General features: G+C 39.1%; 2 long non-coding RNA genes across 3 annotated transcripts in view; one reads left to right on the top strand and one right to left on the bottom strand.

Annotated features, from left to right (window-relative positions):
• The window catches only part of LOC112670522 (uncharacterized), a 4,511-nt gene extending 4,221 nt beyond the window's left edge, over nt 1-290 (top strand). The window contains exon 2 of the long non-coding RNA XR_003142994.3: nt 1-290. This exon is cut by the window's left edge and continues 9 nt beyond it. This is a non-coding gene — a long non-coding RNA (uncharacterized LOC112670522).
• The window catches only part of LOC118350599 (uncharacterized), a 182,000-nt gene that overhangs the window by 10,810 nt on the left and 150,928 nt on the right, over nt 1-20,262 (bottom strand). The gene's annotated exons all lie outside the window — the stretch shown is intronic.

Genomic DNA, 20,262 nt, shown 5'->3' with positions numbered 1-20,262 from the left:
TCACAGAGTTTCTTCTCACTGTATCACAGGAGATAGCACAAAGAATGTTTTCTTCAGTTGCACCATCTCTGTCCTATTGGACTTGCTCCTGAAGTTCAACTGAGCTGGATGAGACACGAAAAATCTGTTTCAGAAGCAGGACACTTGTGCTCGTCTCTTCACTATTTGTGCCCTTTTCACTTGTGGAATATCTTACTGGCTTCCAGATCAACACTGTGTCCTCAACTTTGGTTGAAGGCTTATACAAGAATTGTAGCTATGAAAAAATGCTGTACAGTATCTATTAACCATTATGATGTCCCTTATTTCTTATATAAGGCCCTGCAGGATTTACTTGTTCTGAATTTTGCTGTCAGAAGTTTTTGTCTTTCAAAGAAATAACTTATTTAATTTGTTGGATAATCAAACTGTTAAAGCAAACATTGTTTTTTGCCTTTTTTGTGTATGTGTGTATTGGATGTCAGGATCTAAGAATGAAATTTTTAAAAAGGATTTTATTTATTCCTGAGAGAGAGAGAGAGAGAGAGAGAGAGAGAGAGGCAGAGACACAGGCAGAGGGAGAAGCAGGCTCCATGCAGGGAGGCTGACGTGAGACTTGATTCCGGGTCTCCAGGATCACGCCCTGGGCTGAAGGCCGCGCTAAACCACTGAGCCACTGGGGCTGCCCTAAGAATGAAATTTTGTACTGCACCACAGTATATATGGATGGTCATGGATAGAGTTTAAGTCATAAATTCTGAAGTTATATTTCTCTAAGTTATAGTTTTCTCATCACTAAAATGAGGTAGTTTTGGAGCCTAGCTCATAGGATTATTTTGAGGATTAAATGAATTAATACTTATGAAAGACAGTCTAGTGCTTGTCAAATGATTACTAGCTCTTTTGGTGTTAATTGTATCCTTCAGTTTACAGTAGCTGATTTGCAAATGTAGAACTTACCAGTTTTCTGGGCTCACATTTCTATAGTAAGCCAACATTTATCTAACATAGCCACTTTTTATTTCCATTTCTTTCTTCCAAAATATTTTCCACATTTTTTTTAGATCACCCTATTTACTTCTGCAGAAACTAGAGTAAATGGTTTCTTTTTTTTAAATTTTTTTTAAAATTTTTATTTATTTATGATAGTCACAGAGAGAGAGAGAGGCAGAGACACAGGCAGAGGGAGAAGCAGGCTCCATGCACTGGGAGCCCGATGTGGGATTCGATCCCGGGTCTCCAGAATCGCGCCCTGGGCCAAAGGCAGGCACCAAACCGCTGTGCCACCCAGGGATCCCCGAGTAAATGGTTTCTAAGGAATCTTCCAGTTCTTCAATCATATACAGTTTATAATTCTTTTCAGCGGAGGTGTGAACAAAGGAGAATAATGTATATTCAAGGTGATATACAATCAGTATGAATGGTTCCAACTTAACATAGATGGATTCCTTATTTACTTTTGAAGTAGAAAGTGAACATTAATTTAATACTTGCGATCTTCTTCCTGTAAATGTTCTCCTTACTTGGTATGAATGGATAAGCTGAGCAAACAAAGGGTTTACTAACTCATATCATCTCATAAAAGGCAGGGTAAGAAAGCTTCAAAATTCTTGGCATCTAGGGATATAGAATCTATAAATTTAAACAAAAAATTATTATTTTCCATTAGCATGAGAAAAAAATCCAAGAGGATACACATCATTTGAGGCACCTAGTAATATCATTGTCACTTAAAACATTGTGTTGTGAGATAATCATTTGACTGTTCAAACAATGCTGATGACCATTTTTTCTAGAATTTTTAAAAAATATTTTATTTATTTATTCATGAGAGGTACAAAGAGAGGCAGAGGGAGATGCGGGACTCCATCCCAGGACTCCAGGATCATGCCCTGAGCCAAAGGCAGATGCTCAACCACTGAGCCACCCAAGCATCCGTTTTCTAGAATATTGTAGAGAGAACTGATACATTAAGTAGAGGATTGGAACCGAGAAACTTGAGTGTCCTTCCAACTCTTACCATTCATGCTTTTATGATCTTGTCTTCAGAACACTGAGTCTGGAATTACTCACAGTGCAATGTTCTCATCTGAGAATAGGTGAAGCTTCTTGACTTCATCGTGGGACTGGGTGTCAGGACCAGCCCCAAACATGGGCAATCAGACATTTCCATCTGTATTCTAAATTAATCCCTCTGAGATCAGCTTAACTGTTACTTTAAAATTTGGCTCTAAGTATGCATTTTTTCATAGATCATAGTATATTTTTCTTCTATATGTAGCTTTATCATAAAAAAGGTTATCAAATCCTGGCCAAAAGTTGGGTAGGGTAGGTGTACTTTTGCATGAAGTCAGGGATTTTTTTTTTTTTCAGTTTGTTTCTAGCTTGGCACAAAAGAGATATACAAGAGGGATTTTTCTATCTCAAGCATCAGGAATTATTAACTGGCTGCCACCCAACTCTTTGAATCGGGCTGGGGTCTCCCTACCAGATTTGATGCTTCATTTTTACTGTTATGTTTATGTGGATATTTGCTCAAAGTTAAAGGCATGAATATGAATAGGGGAGGGCAGTTATCTAGAGTCTAGGGAATGGGTGCTAGGAGCAGCTCTTTATACCCTGAAACTGCCAGTATGAAAGTCACTCATTCAGAAAGGCCAGGATACTGTAATTTACCAACACTCCACTCCCATTCTGATCCTGGATTTGAAATGACAGACACACAGACATCCTGATCTTATGGCACAGAAAGAAGATACCTGATATAGAAGTGCCCAACATCCTGGTAGATATACATGAATACTAGAATAGTAGATAATCATTGCCAAGGATTTCTTTTGGTGTATAAGATTGGTAACCAAAATATGTTAGGAGCTTTCTCTTTTAGTCCTTGACAATCTCAAACTTACTGGAAAAAAATGGAGAAAAATGACTGAATTTGGGATTTCTTCTAATTCTTTTACTAGGCCACCAGTTTGTTTCCATAATTACAAATAATCTCCTATTGTTCCCGAGTTGTTTAGACTATAGCCTGGAAGCATTTCAATGGCAGGGACGAGGTTAACTACTTTTGTATCTTAAAGCTCTTCTCCAACAGTAGGTGTAAAGTAACTAAACTCTTGAGACACACTTTTTGATTAAGAAATAGGATTTATTGTGCAGCTCTGGTGACTTAGCGGTTTAGTGCCGCCTTCAGCCCAAGGCGTGATCCTGGAGACCCGGGATCGAGTCCCAGATCGGGGTCCCTGCGTGGAGCCTGCTTCTCTCTCTGCCTGTGTCTCTGCCTCTCTCTCTGTCTCTCATGAATAAATAAATAAATAAAATCTTTTCAAAAATAGGGTTTATTTCCAACTGTTTTTTCTTTAAAGATTTATTTAATTTTTTATTTATTTATGACAGTCACACACACAGGGAGGGGCAGAGACATAGGGAGAAGCAGGCTCCATGCACCGGGAGCCCGACGTGGGATTCGATCCCGGGTCTCCAGGATCGCGCCCTGGCTCAAAGGCAGGCACCAAACCGCTGCACCACCCAGGGATCCCTATTTCCAACTGTTAAAAAAATGATTAAGGACAACAATTGAGGTAATACAAATAAACTTTATTTAACACTTCAATAATTTTTTAAAAAGGTTTTTATTTATGAGAGAGAGACACACACAGAGGCAGAGAGACAGGCAGAGAGAGAAGCAGGCTCCACGCAGGGAGACCGATGTGGGACTTGATCCCGGGTCTCCAGGATCATGCCCTGGACTGAAGGCAGCGCTAAACTGTTGAGCCACCCGGGCTGTCTGTATTTAACACTTCAAGAAGTGAATAGTCTCCATTCAGAGAACTACAAAATGGAGTGGAAGGCAAGAAGCTTTTAAAGGATAAAGAATAAAGAACAAAGAAGAGAAAAACAGCAAATATCTGGTTGTCTGGGGCCATATAGTCAACCCTGTTTGGGTTGAGTGGGAACAAAAAAATAAGTATAGAGCTCAGAGTTAGCTTGGTGTTTGGGTATTGGTTGAAAGGATATTCTGCATTTCTGGTCAAGCAGAGCATTTACAGGGACACAAAAGTTGTATAAGTTTTGGTTAGCTGATGTGGCCTTCTAGGCAAGAGTGGCTCATTTTGGGTCCAGAAAGTTATTTTAACACAATTGATGCATTACAAATTGGAATTTTAGGTTCTACTTCTAAATAATATTCTAGGTGCTCTAACAATCGAAAAATATGGAATTGGGCTGCACACTTCTCTCCCAGTGAATGGTTAGTGTGTCAAAGTGAGGAGTGTGTCAAGAATCAGGGAAGAGGCCCATGATGGGAATGGGGACTTGCTTCCCAGGGCCTGGCACATTCCCTACCTTCTATAAGGTGGCTTCCTGGTAGAGGTTTGTTGATGAATGAATGAATGTATGAATACTGAATTAATCTGGACAGACAAGTTGAGTTAGCTCCAAATCTTTCCTCTCTTTTTCTTGGGAAAGCTGAATTAAATCCAGCTGTTCTTTAGATTGCCAAGCCACTTTTGAGCAAGTTCCTTTCTATTTCTTTCATTTCTATTTATTTTCCCCTTGGGTGCTGAAGACATAAATGCTTCACCAATTATTTATTCTTTATAAGAGTTGGCCCTTTGTACTTGACATTTTCTTAATTGTTCACATTCTGCATATTTCCTTGTGTTTCCTAATGCTGTTCCATTCCCAGTAACATCTTCTGATGAGACTCTAGTGATGAAAGTGCAAAGGGGTTTCTTATTTGAGCCTTTTTATTTATCCTTTCCACATGTCTCTGCTACACATTTTCCCTAATACCAATTTCCTTATCTAAGCTGACCGCATCACTGACAATGTAAATGCGACTTTGAAGTTTCAAATGATTCGAGGTGTTATATCTCCTGCAGAACAAAATTTTTCAAAAATAGAGATGTGCAATCCGGCTCTTTCTCAGAAATACTACAAGGCTTTTAGAATGTGTGCACATCAGCCAGATTCACTGATCTAATGTGACACCTGACCAGCTGGGTGAGAACATATTTCAAATTTATACAACACAAGCAGTAACAACGTGAGCAGCCTCCTGGCACCACTAGATCCTGCAGGACCAACCATAGGAAGTAATACGGAGGAAATCAGAATGGGAGTAGCCCCTGGCAATAAAACTTTAGTCAGCATAACTTCAAAAGAAAATCCATCAGCATGAGAATGGATTTTTCTTAAGAAAAAGAAAAAAACACCCCATTGTAGTTTACAGTGCTATTCTATCATATCTTCCAGTTCTTGTTCACATGCTACTATTTAAAAAATACTAATGATTATAAGATAAATGGAACTTTATATCCCTCTTTTTTTCCCAAGTTTATTTAAATTCAAGTAGTTAACACAGTGTAATAATCATTTTAGGTGTAGAATTCAGTGATTGATCACTTACATACAACACCTGGTGCTCATCACAAGTGTCCTCCTTAATCCCCATCACCTATTTCTCCCACCTTCATCTCTCTCCCCTCCAATAACCCTCAGTCTGTTCTCTATCATTAGGTCTGTTCCTTGGTTTGCCTCTTTTTTTCCCCCATGTTCAATTGTTTTGTTCCAATTCCACATATGAGTGAAATCATTAGGTATTTGTCTTTCTCTGACTGTCTAATTTTGCTTAGCATAATACCCTCTAGTTCCATCCACACCATTGCAAATGGTAGGATTTAATTCTTTTTTATGGCTGAATAATATTCCATTATATGTATATTCTAGGTGCTCTAACAATTGAAAAATATGGAATTGGGCTGCACACTTCTCTCCCAGTGAATGGTTAGTGTGTCAAAGTCATCTTCTCTCTCTATTCATCTGTCAATGGACATTTGGGTTCTCTCCATAGTTTGGCTGTTGTTGAAAATACTACTTTAAACATGGGGGTGCATGTACCCCTTCAAATCTGTATTTTTGTATCCTTTGGATAAACACCTAGTAGTGTTAATTGCTAGATATTAATGTATTCTTTTCTTCTTTTGACCTTTATGCCATTACATTTTTTTATGTTATAGTTTACCTCGTTTTTGCTGTCATTTACCATATCTTCACCTTTATTCTTAAATATGCTAGCTAATATCATTATTACTACTGCTTAACTTCTGAATTACATTGCAATATAATGGACAAAACCAGCCAAAGCCGTATTCAAACTTCTGCTATTGGTCCTTCTCTTCCTTGTTCTTCTTCTCCTCATCCCTTTTCTTCACCCACTGCATTTTACCTTCTCTCTTTCTTTCTGGGGCACAGAATTGGATTGATGTAATGAGCCACACTCCTCAGTTTATAAGAAAATATCATAATTCATCTAGCCCCGGCCCTGTTTTATGACCTTGCTTTGCCTTGTCCTGACACTTGGATCCTGTTGACAAAATATCCTGATGTTCAGGTGGTCATTTTGGGTATTCCTTGACTAATCAGATATTTCAATGTTCCTCTTTCCTCCTTTTTTGGGGGGGAAAGAGAAAATTTCCTCATATTTTCCACTTCCATTGGATTGTGCTGGTTTTAGTGATTAATGCATTAGAAAAGTGGTTCTGAAAATTTAGTGTTTGCTATCACCTGAAAGGCTTGTTAAAACAGATTGCTGGGCCACACCCTCAGAATCTCTCATTTAGTAGGTCTTAGGTGGGGCCCAACCACTGGCATTTCCAGGTAATATAGGTAAGTGATGTTTGATTACTTTTGGAGAACTGCTTCATTAGAGGATTTCTAACTTTTTATCAAAACACAGGTGAAAGAGAATTGGAGATAATTTAAGGAAAAGTGACTTGCCTAGGGTAAAAAAAAAACAAAAAACAAGGATTTACTTAGTATATATACTGTTCTAAAGCTGGAAGTCGCTGCTGCTATCAGAAGCCATTTAGCCATATTTCATGAATCCAGGGAGGAGATATGTGCTTTCATTGTTTATTAGCAATGAGGCCAGGTTTTTCCTTTCATTTGAGTTATAAAGTAAAACCCTACCATAATCCTGTAAGAGAGTCCTAAAACTTAATTGCATAATGTGTAGAATTTTACTATTTCCACATTAATGAAATGGTAGGATAAAAGAGCCAAATGGTAGGATAGGAATGTACAGCCAATGGCCTCATGGCTAGATGTGTATTAATTTCAGGTCAGTTACCTGTGGGCTTCACAGTAGCATTTAGTCATATTTACTCCTTAGAATGGGGAAATAAAAAAAATACAACCTTGTAAATGTGGAATGCAAAAAATCATCTGATTTAGGCTAGCAGTGAAAAACAGGGAGAAGCAGTATCAGTGTGAGATGCATTTTAGGGAAAGTTAAAGAGATCTTCACTTATCCCTCTTCTACCTTTTGTAGTTTTTTCTTGCTACAGAAATTTATTACAGAGATGAAAAAGTGCACCTACGGTTAGACCAGGCCAGGTACATAGCAATGTTCAATAAGTATTTGCTGCATGAGTGAAAAAAAAACTAACAAAAAGAGGTAGATGTGAAACTCTGTGGGAGTAGAGAATGGAGTGATGACATCACCACTGTGTGTCTTTGTCAACGCCTGAGGGGACCTTGGAAAGTGATATCCTGCCTCGGATATCGTTGCAGGCACTCTATCTCCCAACCCAGACATGTGCAGTGATTAGATCTAAGTGTGTAGTGCAAATCTGCCTGAGAGCATGACGTGGTAAACTGTTAACAATCTTTAACATAGCAGTGGAAATTTGAGTTCCCTACCAAATGTGATAGAATCAGAACATTTTACGGAAGAAGGGAGATTTGAGGCCTGATGTATTTCCTGGGCAGGCTGCCCCCCATAAACTCCGAGTGTGTAGGCTCCTGGAGGAAAAATGGGATGCTCAGAGAGGGTGCACTGATGGGGCAGGAGCAAAATTTGCCTTCTTCTCAGGGATCAGCGCTGTTGTTAGGATTCTTTATGTAGGAGTCCTCAAATCCCCTCGAGGGACTTCAAAACATAGAGCATGGGAGCACCAGCCTCCATCTTCAGGGATTTTGATTCAGTACATGTAGATAGAATCCCTGAATTTGTTTTTTTTTTAAGATTTTATTTATTTATTCATAAGAGACACAGATTCGGGTAGAGACACAGGCAGAGGGAGGAGCAGGCTCCACGCAGGGAGCCCAACGTGGGACTCCATCCCAGGTCACCAGGATCAGGCCCTAGGCTGAAGGCAGCGCTAAACTGCCCAGCCACCTGGGCTGCCCTGAATTTGTTTTTCAAACAAGTCCCCAGATGGTGTTGATGCTCTGGTCTGGGGACCACAATTTGAGACCCATCACTTCAGTCATTTCTGAGTGAAATAGAAACTTTTCAGTTAATATTTTATCTTTAGTGGTGATGGTGAAAAGATTAGAAGTTACTGCAATATTATATTTTAAAGAATGGTTTTAATTGACTCAAATTTAGTAAAAATGTGTTAAAGACCTCCTGTTCCTTCCTGCAAGGCATATAATTAAATTTTAAAAATTATGATCAGGTCCAAATAACAAATTAAAAACTGGAGTTGTTTTAATTAAGAAAGAAGATTAACATTTGTTATATAGTTGAGGGTTGGGAATCTGAGGCTGTGTATTTTGGGGCTTTATTATATTTCAAGTTTAGTACATAATGATTTCCTCACTCCATTGAATTTCATTGGAAAAGGAAAACCACACTCGCTAATTGTAGCTAAAAATACAATGTGGCCAGTCCGTTTGTGTCTGTGCATGTGTATATGCGGGTGTGCATGTGTGTATGTGTGTGTATGCATGTGTGCATGCGTACACACATGGTCAGAGAGGCAAAGGAGACTTGTAGTATTTGAATAGCACAGATGTTTTAGATAAGTGTGAGTCAAGGTAAATATTTAAAATTTCCATCTTAGCTTGGGAAATCCAGCACACAATAACCAGAAGTTTTCTGTTAGAGTAAGCATCCTATCTTTCACATCCCTTTTATGTTTTAACAGCAGTTGCTTTAATGTACATCGACCCTGATTTTAATCTAAGTAGAATCAGTCATATTTATTTTCCTTTTGATAAACAGCTATGAGGAGAGGATGCTTTACATGAGTTTTATGACAGTGACAGTAACAGTAGTCATAACTTATGTTAGCTATCTATTTATTCAGGATATAATTTCATACAAAACTATTGTTTTCCTGAGTACCATAAATAAATCAAATTCTGTTATCAGTTCACTAATGTTATAAAGTCACTTTGAAGTACTCACAGAACAAATATTATTATTTCTATGTTACATATTGGATCCAAGGGATCCTGGACAATACAACGAATTCCCTATATTTACTCAGGCTAGGTTAATGTAAGAGCAATAATTAAATTCAAGGAGAGATGATCCAATAATTTCAGCCAGTTTCATAACCAAAACATGTTGACTGCCTGGGCGATCAGTATGCAGAAGTAGGTGAGAAACAGGCGAAGAAGCCAAATCAGTTGAACATATTGTAAGCAAAAAAAATCAGTTCAAGCTAAATTAAGTGAGTGTTATTGTGGAGAAAGAAAAAAATCAAATCAAGGTAGTATAAAGTCATCCTAAGTCTCTATCCAGTATACTCTTCACTACACAAATATTTAGATATGTTAAGGGCTATAGTTTTTAAGGATCACATTTGCTTTTATAAAAGGGAATTGTGGGATTACTTAATTGGGGAGATTTCCCTAATAATGTATGTTTTAATACAGAATACAGTCACTCAATTAGCTGCTTCTATTGTGGAAAGAACATAAGAGAGTTGAACTTACTGTAGATTTAAAAGATAAAATAACACCCATCATAATGATAAAAATAAGGAAACTTCCAGATTTTAAAATTTGTATGTTTTATGTATTTTGTTTATTTTCAGAAATAAAGCAAAATCTTAGAAAACCAACTCAATGTTAACTAACTTAAAACAGACTAGAAATTTTAGAGTAGCGAAGAGGAAAGGCAGTATGATGGTCATGAGGGTAGGTAGTGAGCTATCCATCTGGCTTTAGAGGAAGGGTGCTTTTTGGATTGGCACTGAGGAGGGAAGGACATTTCTACAACTGTCCTCCAGCACAGGCACACATCTAAAAACCTCCACAGTCTATCAGGCCCCAGTGGACAATTGTAAGATTGGTGAGGTCATCATTATTATTGTCATTGTTGCTGTTCCTGTCGCTGTTCCTGTTCTTGGTCTGCCTAGCAAGCTCTCCTGCTGTCTTGTCTCTAGCTACCAGAGTATGTAAGCCAGCTGTGGTCACTTCTGCTACCCCAGCTTATCGCCAGTCTCAGTAGAATGTGTGAAACAAGGAAAGTCCATGAGCATCCTGCCTTGTTGTCCATGGGCATGTGAAGCTAGGGCTACTACCAGTCACACCTCCTGCCAACATAAAAAGCCAACTTCCAGAAAAAGAGAGTGAAGCCAGCATATGAGGAGAAATAGTAATGAGCAGATATGAGAGATGAATGGAGAGAGAATCCAGGAGACAAAGAATCATTGGTGTGCTGTTTTTCTTCAATCTTGAGCCTGCCCTGGTGAACATCAACAATTTCCTTTTTTGCTTAGAGTTGTGTCTCTGTCACTTAAATGAAAACACTTAAATGAAAATAGGTCCTAACTCAGGTGTCCTTCCTAACTCCTACCTCTTACCTGTCATTTCAGCTGTGAACTGGTACTGGAAAAAAATTTTTTTTTAAGATTATTTATTTATTTGAAAGAGAGTGAGTGGAGTGAGCGGGAACATGAGTAGAAGGAGAGGAGCAGAGGGACAGGGAGAAGCAGACTCCCCACTGAGGAGGGAGCCCAATGTAGGGCGCCCTGGGATCATGAACTGAGCTGAAGGCAGACACTTAATTCACTGAGCCACCCAGGGGCCCCGGAAAATATATTTTAAATGCTAGTTTCTGAATATCCTTTCTTTTCACCAAAACTTCTATGGCCCTATTCCCTTCCGTATTGAGTCTATATTTCTGTGGTTAAATTTTAAAGACAGAAAGAATATTATTGGTGAGCTTCCAGACTTTCAAAACACTGAATGATCTAGGACACAACCTAGGAATAATTAGAACATCGAACACCCTAATCCATTTTGAAGACTGTAATAGGTTAGTCTCTGAGAGTGAATTCTTGATGTTGTCTAGTAGGAGGTGATTACCATCATTCATGACATCTGGGCTGAATCTAAATCTAAATTTTGGACTCATAGGAGCTCAATCTGCACGACTTTCCTTGGGGAGGATGGGGCTTTCAGAAAAAACTGGAAGTTTTTCTATTTCAAGCTGTTGCAGACAAGAAAATAGACGAATTTGATAAAGGCCAGAGTTTACTGTCTTTACAAGTACACTTCCCAGGGGGTTCAGGTAGCTCAGGTAGCTCTTTTGGAGAATTTTGCTATTCCCTGGACTTCTTTAGAGCAATAATGGAGCACTAGGGTATAGTTTCCAAATCTTTATCTGGTTTTCAGGAGCTTGGTTGGTGAGCACTCATGGAAATGCCTTCTTTAAATACAGAGATAGACCAGTCCAGCATGTGTTGTGCTATCATGATTTATTGCTTAAGTATCTGGGAGTTGACAGAGTGCTTTCTGCTAAGCAGACTTTCTTTCTTTCTTTCTTTCTTTCTTTCTTTCTTTCTTTGACCAATGAGTTTTATTTGAATATATTCAAATTCATGTTTTTCATTAATTTGCAATTAACTCATATCAAGGATGTTATTTTATAAGAGCAATTTAGCATCCATCAAACCTTGTGATTATTTTTTCTTATATGCTTGACGATCCCTTCTGACTTCAGGAGACATTAGGCATGTTTTCAAGGGCAGAGACGCACTGGTGAAGATGTGGATTTGGCTCAAATATGAGAGTGGAAGGTCACAGTAAACCCTGAATAAAGAGCCACTCAAGTTTAATCGAAGGAGTAGTTAACTAGAAATTAGAGCCTGAGATCTGGTTTAGCTAGTTGTGAGATGATGAGCTTGCCTTGCCTTGATTTTCTTTTCTACATAATGGGAATCACAAGGAGTTGTTCAGAATATAAAAGGATATAAAATTATACAAACCTCTTGAAAGATGGGACACAGTTAAGTAGCAGTAAGCGCTATGATTCTTGTAGTTCACCAAACCTTTCTTCTTCAATGCTGATGGTGGCCTTACCTGACTTTGAGGCGAATGCTGCCTCTGCCATGCACTCCCTGAATTACAAGCAAACATGGGTCATGTTTCCTACTTCCCAGGGCCTTTATTTTATGCTGCTATTAATGCATGTTTTGCATGCATGTTCAACTGGATAAGCACAAGATTTTGAGTCAGAATTGCATATGTTTGAGACACAGAATTGAAGGCAAGTGAGTCACTTATCCTGTTCATTCCATGCTTGTATCCCTCTTTGGAGGAACATGGGGGCAGATAGGGAGTGACGTGAATGAACATGGGGGGTATTTGCTTATGAGGCATAACTATTACCTGTCGGAATAAAAAATGAGAATATTTTTCTTTTCAGAATCATATATTCAATATATAAATATATGCAATATAATCTAACAAATGCATTGGCATAATTTTTACTAAATATTATTAGAGTAGTAATCATTTGTCCTACTTTAGTTTTATCCTTATTACTCTTTTGAAAAAGAGCATCCTTTTTCTTATTAAAGTAGGAAGAGTCTCATGATGTCTTTTTACTCAAAAGGATCTTGAGAGTGGAGGACGAAGGTGGGTGTGGCTGCGGGGGAGGCTATGCCTGGGTTACACCTCACTACTTTTTGCTTGGGCTCCTACATGAGCCTCTGATTTTCCTGGTGCTCCTCACCTTGTTCCCAGTGAAACTACAGGCTGCTGCCGGAATTTTCCTTCTAAATTACAACTTTGATTATGTAATTCTTTACAGCATAAATTTACATGACTCCACACTATTAAGTTAAATAGGAATGTAACAAACTGATGTTCTGAATTCTCTAAAATATGATTTAAACTTTTTAAGACATTAGATAAGACGCTTTAGTTTTTTATGCTGTCGATTAGATTACTTGTTTTTCCGCATATATGGTCTGCTGCCTTTCTTTCAAAAGCCCTTTTACTCAAATTCTTCCTATTGAATGTCTTTATATTATGTAAATCTTATCTCAAAAAGCCACTGCATCCATGAAGTCTGTCTTGTTCTCCTGACAGCTTTTAGTGTAAATGAGGAAGACCTGGGCTCTGGTGTGATGCAATGTGAGCCTTTCACAGACAGGCCTGGAGCCAGTTATGTTTGTTATTGATAACCTCAGCACTGATCAAGTAGTAGGCCTACAACAAATATTTCCTGAACTGAAAATTGAGTTTGAAAGCTCTCTTCAACTTCTTTTTACTCACATCATTATTGCCATCCCTAGAATCCACCGCAGTCTTCCTCCACAAATTCTTCAGTAAGCTCAGCCAATAGCTTCCCTGCTGGAAGTTGAAGTTTGACTTCAGACTCTTATATCTTGCCTTTTGTTCCTCATGACTATTTGCTCATATGTTCGCTCCTCAAATTGCATTTAAGTTTCTTAAAAACACAGACTAGGTTGCATTCGAAGCACCTGGAGAGGACCCTGTTATAACTGGTGCTCAATTACTGGTCATTGATTGACTCATCCTAAGGGTCAGAGAAATGTCCTAAAAGGAAGAGACCAATTTTGTCATCTGCTGTGGCTGGATCTCCCAGAAAGTACAGATGCTGTAGGCCATTTGTAAAGAAGTGCTAGTGACTGGAAGACTAGAATCTAGCCTTGATTAATTCATAACAAATCCTTATTGAGCAAATTCTATTATTTTTGAAACAATTCAGATTCACTTAGACTACTTAATTTTAACTAATGTGGGTTAAAATTGAGCTAATTTGCAAGAGATTAGTAGGTGAAACAATGGAAAGCTCTCTGCTTTATCAAGAGAAGAGATGTACTATTGGATTAATTCTTCGTTGGTGGATGGTGCCTACAGTTTGAATAGCTGCACCAGTTGAATGGCAGGTGCATATCAGTATCCTGGGGGACTTACCATATTATAGTACACATTCCTGGGCCCTTACCCACCCTCAAAGTCTCTAATTCATATAGTTTGAATTGGGAAACAAACATGAAATTTGTGTGGAAAAGTTCCCAGCTGATTATGTTGTACATTTTCAGTAAAAGTCATTGGTTTGGAGCCTTGGTGTGCAAGAATAGGTTTTCTTCAGATGAGGAAAACTGGAACCAAAGATAGAAAGCAAAAAGCACTTGACTTTGCTATTTCTCTGTAGTTATTTATGAATAAATTATAGGTATATTGATGAACTTCTTTCACTTTCTTAGAATACCCAAGTTAGAATCAGACAAATGCACATTCCTAAGTGTAGAGCATAGGATATACTTTGTAAGTGGTAACTGATACAAGCTCTGAGAATTTAAGAGTTATTATTTTATTTTAAAAGAAGATCTTTAATATTTGTGTTCAGTTACTGGAGACTTTTGTGGCTTCACAGTGCCTTTCCAACTAGTCCTAACTTCTAGTCAAAGAAAAGGTGTGATTTTTCTCCTGAGGGCTCCCCATTGCTCTGTAACTCTTAATCATTCTTGCCGTTGCCTGCTGCCTGGCTGCTAAGCTCTTGGATTTGTTCTCTCTCTCTCTCTCTCTCTCTCTCTCTCTCTCTCTCCCTCTTCAGCTCTGAATTGCTTTTTAAAAAGAAAAGTGGTAGCTTTGGACCTAGGCTTATTACTAATTCCCTCATTCAGGGCCCCATTCAGTTTATTTAACTGTCTTCTTTAAATGGGCTACACACATTTTTAAATCTGAACGCTTAAGAATCATCAAACAAAGCTGTTTTTAAACAAGATTATGTAGAGGATATGTGGCTGTTAGTAGTAGGAACTCTGCTTAAAAATTTCTCAGGAAACCACAAGCATTCATCTGCAGGGAGGTACAACACTGGGTATTCCTCACATCTGTGCCATATGGATGGCTCTCTGTGAAACAGTCTCTCACTCAAGTCCTTTTGGTACTTATGTCCACTTAAATGGGGGTTCTTGAGTAGAATTTTATTCTAGGAGAGTGTTTGATCAGGACTGACGGTCTATGAACTTCCATTAGGTTGGTCATGTTCCAGCCACTGCGGGTGGATGTCAATCAGACATCTTACATGAGAAAGTTGAGGATGGAGGACTTCATACTTTGCTGGAGATCAGGATCACTGCTTGGTGCGCATTTCCTCTCTCACTCAGCTAAGTCACATCTGTGTGGCTTGCTAGTCCATGGTATTGTGACTTAAACCACAGACCATAAAGGAGCCAGATTCAGGGCATCTGTCCATGAAAGGTGCTATGATGGCATTGATGGCATACTAATGCTGTTGCTACAGCAACTAGGTAACATCAACTGATTATCATTTGGTGAACATAGGCATTTGCTTGCACAGAAATATACTGCCCCTGGAAACGTGGGCATGAACTTGCAAATCCAACAGGTGTAGTTAGGAGTTGAAATTCAATTAAGAAGTTCATATGACTCCCTCCCCCCTCCCCCCCCCCCCCAGTCCTGCCTTCAACTTTGTTGATTGGAAGACTTCAGACTTCCAGGCAACACCTTGGGTGGATTCTATATACTTCTGGTCAGTTTTGATTACTCTAACTCAGCCCACTTTTCAGTTTTCCAGTTTTCCAGCTCACATCTAATCCAAACTCTTACATTTTTTTTTTTTTGCTCCATCTCTAAGGCCAGAGGACCCCCAGTGTTCTGGAATGGGGAAGGGAGAGAGCCTACATTAGATTTCTCCCACTTGGTTGATGATGTTTCTCTCTTGGCCTTTGGTGCCCCTTTGGAGCAGCATCTCACAGGGCAGCCTTTCCTTGGGGCACAAGTGTGTGGTCTCCCTGCTACCTCATTCTCTGATGTTGGAATCCCATATTTTCCAAAACCTCTTTGCACCCCCATCAGCACCTGCTGCCAAAATTCAGCCTTAGCCAGCACTTGGTAAACAGCTTTCTTGGAAGCTTCCATGAAAGACAGCTGGAGCACAGCTAATATCTGCATGGTCCTTTTGGCACTGAAGAAATCAAGTATCTTTTTCACTTCAATGGCATCCTCCTTCCACTATAATGCCATTCCCATTTCTTTCCTTTGCTCAAATAGGCAGAGGCTAAGCTTACCTACAAAGAGCAATCCCTTCTTATAAGAAAGCCCTCTTGGAGTTCCTCACCACCTTCTTAGCCTTTAAAGAAGAAAAGCACTTCCCCCACATTTGGAAGAGGGGGTGGGTTCCTTCTCACTTTGGGTTCAAGGCCAGTGTCTTCACCTCTGCCTTTGGTTCTTGTGTAGCAGTCATTCCAACCTTGCCTACAATTAGAACCATGCAGGCAACTAAAAAAAAAAAAAAAAGCCAACTGGCTAGGTTGGTGCCACAGCCCAATTAAATCATTGTGTCTCTGGGAGGCATCCAGGCATCAGATTCGCAAGCTTCCAGGTGATTCTAATGTGTAGCCAACATTGAGCACCACTGTGCATAGACTAGACGTAGGAGTGAGCATGAACAGGTCAGCCTGGTTTTGCCACCTCTTCATAAGACCTGGCAAGAGATGCAGCTGTTACAGGTGTCTGGAGGTGTCGATGGTCTTTTTAGAATGTGGATACTAGTGTCCTGTTTCCAGCTGTGGAACCTAGCACACCACTCTGGAAAAAAAAATCCCCTCAGCTTCTTGTTGTGCAGCATGAAATGATGTCCTTGAGTACTCAAAGTGAAATGGAAAAGGGCCTCATTCCTTTCCTTGGCTGTGGCCCCTGTAAGGGAGGGGACCATAAAATTAAGGGGCGCCGAGTATTTGTGCTCTGAGTGCTCCGGAGGGGTGCAGGACTGGTGCAGGCAGCTTGCTTTCTACTCCTTCATTTCCAGGACAAATGAAAGCAGACACTGCATGTGGCTATTTTTGCTCTCCCTCCCTGTTTGTTTGTTTAAGGAATGCACAATGCTGGGGCTCTTTTGTTGTGGCTTCACTAAGCATGGTTTGCTTGTAGTGAGAGGCAGAGTGAGTGTGGCTTGAGCAGAGGGGAAATTCCTTCTGTGAAAATGAGAAACACAATCAACTCTAAAGTTTGTGGAGAAAAGAAAATACTTTGATACAGAGAAAGCAAAAGAACCTCAGTGACAGAGATTGGGAAAACCTCTCCTGGCTGTGTAGGAATAGAAATTTTAAAGTGGAAAGAAAATGGGATTTTAGAGTCAAGAATACTGTGTTCTGGTCTTGACCCTGCTGCTTGTTTTAGAGAGATAATGGTTTGTAACCTAACACGTAAAGTCTACATGAGCCGGCCTCGACACTAATTTTAGGCTTTCCCACCCAAAATGAGAAGTTTCTGAACTTCTCTGTACCTCAGTTTCCACATCTGCAAAATGGAGATCACAGTGGCACCTACATCAAGATTGTTAGGAGGATTAAATGAATGAATATTCTAAAAGATTCTATGTAAGTGGCTGTTAAGCAAAAAATAATAATTTAATTGGTGCAACTCATTGGACCTTCCAAGTTCCTTATCTCTAAAATGTAAAGGTGAATGTCTCTGAGTTCCCTCTTTCTGATATAATCCAATGATCTTACACAGGTTTGGTGCTTTTCACTTTCCTAGGTTATTTATTTCTTTATTTTTAAAGGTTTTATTTATTTATTGGTGGGGGAAGGGAGAGTGGCAGGAGGAGCAAAGGGAGAAGGACAAGCAGACTCTGTGCTGAGAGTGGAGCCCAACATGGGGCTCGATTTTACAACCCTGAGATCATGACCTGAACCAAAAGCAAGAGTTGGTTGGCCAACCAACTGAGTCACGCAGGTGCCCCTCCAACGTTTTTTTAAAAAACGTAGTTGCAATGGATTAAATATTTGTGTCCCCTCAAAATTCATATGTTGAAATTCTGTCCCCCCCAATGACAGTAGTAGGAGGTGGGGCCTTTGGGAGGTACTTAGGTCACAAAGGAGCCTCATGAATGGAATCAGTGCTGTGTAAAGAGACTCCAGAGTGCTCCTTGGTCCTCTTTCTGCAGTGTGAGAACATAGCGAGAAGTCAGCAGTTTACAACCTACAGGAGGGTATCGCTAGAGGATCCTGGCCTCTGATCTCAAACTTTTAGTCTCCAGAACTGTGAGAAACATTTTTTTTTATAAGCCACTCACTCTCTAGGTTACTTTGTCATAGCAGTCCAGACTCAGACAACCATTAACATCCAGAAATAGCTTTGAAACTAAATAGGGCAGTAATAATATTATTATTAATAATAATATACCAGAACTTTGATTTATTTAAAAAGTATTATGATAATTATTAAATAAAACTGATTTGCTATTCAGAAAGATTGGTTCTTGAGTCATAAACCGTTTATTATAATGGATAGACCATGAAATTATAGAATTGGGTGCTGATGAGGACAAGTCTGTACCGTGTTGTCCACAGTCTAACCATCAACTCATGACATCTGGCCTCATGACTTTGCTCCCACTGCTCTTACTGCCTGGAATGCTCTTTGTCTCTAACAGCACTGCAGAGAGAGGACTCTCCTTCACTGATCAGCTCACATGTCTGCTTTGTCACAGTTTCCTTGATTTCTTAAGTTGGAAATGACAGCTACCCTTTCTGGACCCCTTCTGTAACATGTATCGACTTCTCTTGTGGAGATTGGCAGGTTGTAGAGCTGCATGGAACAGTTTACCACATCATAACAAATGGACTTTAATGAAAAAAATTGGGGAAGAACAATTTGTGTTCAACTTACTTTTTACCCTAAACATTAAGTAGTACTTAGTGAGTTTTTTTCATGATAATCAAGATGCTCCCCTTCTACTGATGGTGGGATTCCTGCTTTATAACTAGGTACTTCAAACTATTCAAAATTATTTGGCTGCAGGTTCTGTAACAGTACATAGTTTTTGCAAATAGTTCAACTAGTTTGAAGTAAATTGAATAATATACTCAGCAAGATATAAGACCCATGTGGTATATGTATATTATACATATTTTAATGATATCAGGTAGAGTATGATTTTTACATACTTTTTCCCTCTCATTTTCCTTACAAATTAGAAGATATATTTGTGCTTGGGGCGAAGTTGTAGCAAATTTCTTGTTTACAAAAAAAAAATTCTGTCCTTAAAAAAAGAATTAACCACATTGGTTTTGTAATTTGATCCAATTTTTCTAGTATGCCAAAGTGATGTCAGTTGAATCATGCAAAAAGTTATTTTTTGTCTTATTAGTCATAGACACCAGGATGAAACTTTTTTTAATCAATAGAATTCTATTGCAAGGGAGAATGAATGTAGACAGCACAAACTTTTTGGAGATTCTGAAAAAAAGCATAAACCATTTTTTTCTGCTACTGAGTTTCTTATAGATCCATGGGGAAGCAGGGAGAAAATTCTATAACATTGATTCTCCAAATAGTTCCAATCTTAGGTGTGAAGATTCAGTTTCTGGCTGTGAAGAATCATTTATCTGCCCAGGAACAATAAATAGTTATTTTTTTTTCTCTGTAATTCATCGTTGTGAAGATGGTTTTAGGACCCTGAGCTCAATAGCTTGACAAACCCTCTGGATTCTGTTATGTTTTCCAGAATGCCCAGATTTAATATATATTTCTTAATTTAACTTGCTTTAAAATTTAAAAAAAATATTTATTTATTCCAGAGAGAGAGAGAGAGCACGCGTGAGGAGGATGGTGGGAGAGGGACAGAGAGAGTCCTAAGAGGACCCCATGCTGAGCCTAGACCCCCCCCAATCCAGGGTTTAGTCTCACAACCCTAAGATCATCACCTGAGCCAAAACCGAGTCAGCTACCTAACCAACTGTACCACCCAGGTGTCCCTTAACTTGCCTTGTTAAAAGAAAAATTTATCTAAACATATGGAAAATATTTAAACACTACATAAAGGATATACAATGAAGTGTAAATCTGTTTCCCTCCTGGGTTGTCCCTTATACCTAATCTCCCAGCCCCACCTTGTACCTTCTCCCATCTCAGCACACAAGTGCTGTTACTGATGCCTCAGGTCTCGATTTAAATCAGAGGATTTTCTGGCTACCTGACTGAAAGTGCTTCCCCAAGTCACTCTCTCTTCAGAACACATTATTTTATTTTTATTATGACACTTACCACTACCTGACATTTTCTTATTTATTTATTTATGATCTGCTTGTCTCCCACTCCTCTTCTAGAACATGAATTCCATAAGAACAAGGAGTTTATCTGCTCAGTGCTGCTTGTTTTTTTCTTAGAAGTTCAAAGGGATCAGGGATACCAGAGAAACTTCTCTTTCCTAAAACAGACCATTCCCATGATTTCTGCAGGTCAGAGAAA

This window comes from Canis lupus, chromosome 14 (assembly GCF_003254725.2).
Source record: "Canis lupus dingo isolate Sandy chromosome 14, ASM325472v2, whole genome shotgun sequence".
NCBI lineage: Eukaryota > Metazoa > Chordata > Mammalia > Carnivora > Canidae > Canis > Canis lupus.
The sequence above is the reverse complement of the archived record's forward strand: the minus strand, read 5'-3'. Positions and strand labels throughout refer to the sequence as shown.